General features: G+C 52.0%; 1 pseudogene; it reads left to right on the top strand.

Moving 5' to 3' along the window:
* The first annotated feature begins 2,035 nt into the window (after positions 1 to 2,035).
* LOC141552574 (CAP-Gly domain-containing linker protein 3-like) lies at positions 2,036 to 3,505 on the top strand (annotated as a pseudogene).
* The last annotated feature ends 1,151 nt before the right edge of the window (positions 3,506 to 4,656 follow it).

Genomic DNA, 4,656 nt, shown 5'->3' with positions numbered 1-4,656 from the left:
GGAGGTGGGGTAAAGGGAGAGAGGAGAGGGGGGGAAAGGAGGAGGGGAAGGGAAGAGGGGGGAAGGGGAAAGAGAGGAGGAGGAGGAAGAGGAGGTGGGGTAAAGGGAGAGAGGAGAGGGGGGAAAGGAGGAGGGGAAGGGAAGAGGGGGAAAGGGAAAAGAGAGGAGGAGGAAGAGGAGGTGGGGTAAAGGGAGAGAGGAGAGGGGGAAAGGAGGAGGGGAAGGGAAGAGGGGGGAAGGGGAAAGAGAGGAGGAGGAGGAGGAAGAGGAGGTGGGGTAAAGGGAGAGAGGAGGAGGGGGGAAAGGAGGAGGGGGAGTGGGGAAGAGGAAAGAAGGGGAAAGAGAGGAGGAGGAGGAGGAGGAAGAGGAGGTGGGGTAAAGGGAGAGAGGAGAGGGGGGAAAGGAGGAGGGGAAGGGAAGAGGGAAGAAGGAGAGAGAGAGGAGGAGGAGGAGGAAGAGGAGGTGGGGTAAAGGGAGAGAGGAGAGGGGGGAAAGGAGGAGGGGGAGTGGGGAAGAGGAAAGAAGGGGAAAGAGAGGAGGAGGAGGAGGAGGAAGAGGAGGTGGGGTAAAGGGAGAGAGGAGAGGGGGGAAAGGAGGAGGGAAAGGAAGAGGGGGGAAGGGAAAAGAGAGGAGGAGGAAGAGGAGGTGGGGTAAAGGGAGAGAGGAGAGGGGGAAAGGAGGAGGGGAAGGGAAGAGGGGGGAAGGGGAAAGAGAGGAGGAGGAGGAGGAAGAGGAGGTGGGGTAAAGGGAGAGAGGAGAGGGGGGAAAGGAGGAGGGGGAGTGGGGAAGAGGAAAGAAGGGGAAAGAGAGGAGGAGGAGGAGGAGGAAGAGGAGGTGGGGTAAAGGGAGAGAGGAGAGGGGGGAAAGGAGGAGGGGAAGGGAAGAGGAAGGAAAGAGAGGAGGAGGAGGAGGAAGAGGAGGTGGGGTAAAGGGAGAGAGGGGAGGGGGGAAAGGAGGAGGGGGAGTGGGGAAGAGGAAAGAAGGGGAAAGAGAGGAGGAGGAGGAGGAGGAAGAGGAGGTGGGGTAAAGGGAGAGAGGAGAGGGGGGAAAGGAGGAGGGGAAGGGAAGAGGGAAGAAGGGGAAAGAGGAGGAGGAGGAAGAAGAGGAGGAGGTGGGGTAAAGGGAGAGAGGAGAGGGGGGAAAGGAGGAGGGGAAGGGAAGAGGGGGGAAGGGGAAAGAGAGGAGGAGGAGGAGGAAGAGGAGGTGGGGTAAAGGGAGAGAGGAGAGGGGGGAAAGGAGGAGGGGAAGGGAAGAGGGGGGAAGGGGAAAGAGAGGAGGAGGAGGAGGAAGAGGAGGTGGGGTAAAGGGAGAGAGGAGGGGGGAAAGGAGGAGGGGGAGTGGGGAAGAGGAAAGAAGGGGAAAGAGAGGAGGAGGAGGAAGAAGAGGAGGAGGTGGGGTAAAGGGAGAGAGGGGAGGGGGTGGAAAGGAGGAGGGAATGAGGGGAAGAGAGGAGGAGGAGGAGGAGGAGGAGGAAGAGGAGGTGGGGTAAAGGGGGAGAGGAGGGGGGGGAGAAGGAGGAGGGGGAGGGGGGAAGAAGGGGAGAGAGAGGAGCTCCAGCCAGAAGCTCTCAGCCCCACCCCGGAGCCCAGGCATGGCGCACCCCGCGGCCCCAGCCCTCCTGCCCAAGAACTGAATTGAAAGCACTTTCTCTGACTCCCCTGACCCAACCTGGGGTGTCTTTCAGGACCCACTCACGGAGATCCCCGCGCTCTTTGCCACCGTCTGCCAACGGGTACCTCGAGTCCAGCACAAGATTGACGTCCTTGGCGAGGAGATCCTAGACCGGGGATGTCACGTGAATAACGGGGAAAGGCGCAGGGAGGGGGCTGTGCCGGAAAGCTGGGGTTCATGATGCTGAAGACCCAGTGGTCGCTGTCTGCCAGTTGCTACAACTGCTGGCCCTGGGCGGGAACGTGACGTGTCCCCGGACAAATGAGCTCCATTATGCGGAGTATTCTGATGTCCCTACTGTCATCAGAGTGTTGTGGCTGGGGGGCTGGGGGGCTGGGGGGATGGGCGGGGTGGGAAGCTGGGGATGAATGGTGGGTGCGGCCCAGAGCGGGGAACTGGACTGAAGCTACATCAGTCTGGGCTCAGCCTGGGCCTCAGCAGCCTCCTGGAATACAGGGCCCTGCAGAACCGGGAAGGCCTAGTCCTGGCCCTGCAGAAAAGTCCCTAGACTGCAGTTGTCCTCACGGCCAAAGAGCTGAGAAGGCCACTTGAAGAGGCTGTGCCCCTGTCCTGTGCCCGCCCCAAAGTCCCCTGAGCCAACTATGACAAGTGTCCCAGACATCCTCCAGATCAGCAGCTTCTACCTTCCGCTCTGATACTGGGCTCTACTAGGGAGGGCAGAAGCAGAGACACCATTTCTGTGAGCCCCTGGAGTTCACCAGGGGCCAGTGGATGGGCGTGAAGCTGCAAGAGCCCTAGGGCCACAATGAGGGCAACATCAGGGGTGTGTGGTACTTCTTATGCCCCCCTAATCAGGGACTGTTTCCCTCTATCTTGAAGATGGCAAAAGCAGCAGACACCCTTCCTCTGTTGCACCGCTCAGATGGACTTTCCCCGTGTCACTGGCAAAGGCCAGAAGGAGCACAAAGCAAAGAAAAAGTCTCCATCTTCCTCCTGGGCAGCCTCCTGCTTGAGGCAGGGTTTGAAGGCACATGTTGGGGACCAAGTGCTGGTGACTGGACAGAAGCAAGGTGTGACTAACAAAGGAAAAACAGGCCCTGCCCCCGGAAATGGTTTGCCTTTGAGCTCAACACTCGGAAGGGAAACAAGATGGCTCTGTTTTCATGTCAGATACTTCATGTATACTCCTTCCACAGGCCCAACATAGATAAGTGGTGGCTCCACTGACTACCCCCACCAAGGACAGCATCCCAGCTAAGAAGGTCCAAGTGATCATGACTCCAGCCAAAGGCAATTTCAAAGGTCTCCTGACTCCCAAGGACATCACATCAGAAAACTATCTCCAGGTTACTTTTTGTTGTTGTTTTTCTTGGATGCTTCCAGAAGAAATGTGGTGGTGGGATTCTACCGTGAGACCAAATAAGACCAGCACAAATTCCCCACTTAGGAGGCAACCTAATTAAAGTTGGGAATCAGGGTCAGCTCTATATTTTACTTGCCACTGACCTAGTCATTCTATATCCCCTCAGAGACCTCACATTGTGAGCTCTAGATAACATAAAATGACCCCAATTGTCCTCTTTCTGTGACTTTTGGTAACCCCCTTCAGTGATTCCCTATAACTCTTAGGGCCTTCAAAATTAGCTCCTCTCCCACGGAGAAATCTCTACTTTTAAAAACACTACAGCCCCTGGCTGGGCCCATCCTTAAATCCTCCTAGATCCTGATCAAATTGGACACCAACATTAGGACCCGCAAAGCCACCTGAGATGTCACACATTTATTGGCATACCTCCCCCTCCAATTCAGCGTGACAACTCTGTCACCCTGCCTGGCTTCCATAAACACATTTCTAAGACCAAAACCAAAGAATCAAACAAAGGAATGAATGAATGAATAAAAAAGGACCTTTGTCATTGTGGAGATTTACAGTTAGACTTTAATATGGGAGCCACCTGCCAGTGGCTGCTGGAGGTCTAATTCAGACCTGTAGAATGGATCTCTTCATGTGAGAGGATGATGGTGATACAAGGAGACTGAGAGTTCTTTGCATTCTCTGACCTCTCCACTGAGAGGCCATTGTGTTTACTGACCCCTCTCCTCTTCCCTCTGTCTCCAATTTATTTCATTCCCTGTCCACAAGCCACACCTGTGTCAGTAAAGGCTACTTTGCAACTCCTTCAAATGTTATGAGTCACAGCTATGGAGACTCTCAGAGAATTGACCTGCCCCTTCACCCAGGTATGGTCCTTAACATTAGATATAGGTTCATTTCAATTGAAGTCTAATTAATAACTTCTCATGAGGCACTCCCCTCTGGGGAAGTTTCACAGTTGATCTGGAATTTAGGATTCCCAGACAGTAATTGACTAACCCCTTTTCCCCCACCTCATATTTCTAGCCATTACCTTGAGGTAATAAACCACTAAGGTGGTTTATATGCTTCCATCTGGGATCCAATATCATTTAACCAATTAGCATTTTAAAAAGAGATATACACTAAAGTTGTATCATAAAGATTGTTTTGACAATACATTTTCCAAAATTGAGAACATATTCACCCACAAATATATGTAGATTTCAGGGGAAAGTGATTTTAACCTTAAAGAGCTCATGTAAAAATGTAAATTCACAGTTCTGTATTACTCGATAATTTTTTTGAAAAATATCACAGTTACAAAATCAAAGTTATAACATAGCTATGTACAAGACCTAGATATTTCCATTGGATGAATTATCAAATCAAAGGCTTGACTTTTCTTTCATTCAGAAAATATGGATAACAATATCCTGAGTCCTTTCTCTTTTCATGATTATGAGAATCAGCATCTTTTTAGAGCCTATGGGCCTAGCCTGAAGGATTCATTGTTGCTTAGGTTTGAGTGTTACATTTTTATTCTTGGTGCCTTCTAGGATTGTTGAAAAAGTTGATTCCTGGTGATTTCAGAAAGGCCTGGAGAGGCTTAAATGAAGTGATATTAAGTAAACCAAGAAAACGTACACAGCAACAAGATTATGTGATGA

Source organism: Sminthopsis crassicaudata, chromosome 2 (genome assembly GCF_048593235.1).
Source record: "Sminthopsis crassicaudata isolate SCR6 chromosome 2, ASM4859323v1, whole genome shotgun sequence".
Lineage (NCBI taxonomy): Eukaryota > Metazoa > Chordata > Mammalia > Dasyuromorphia > Dasyuridae > Sminthopsis > Sminthopsis crassicaudata.
Note: the sequence above shows the minus strand (reverse complement) of the source record. Positions and strands in the feature narration are given on the sequence as shown.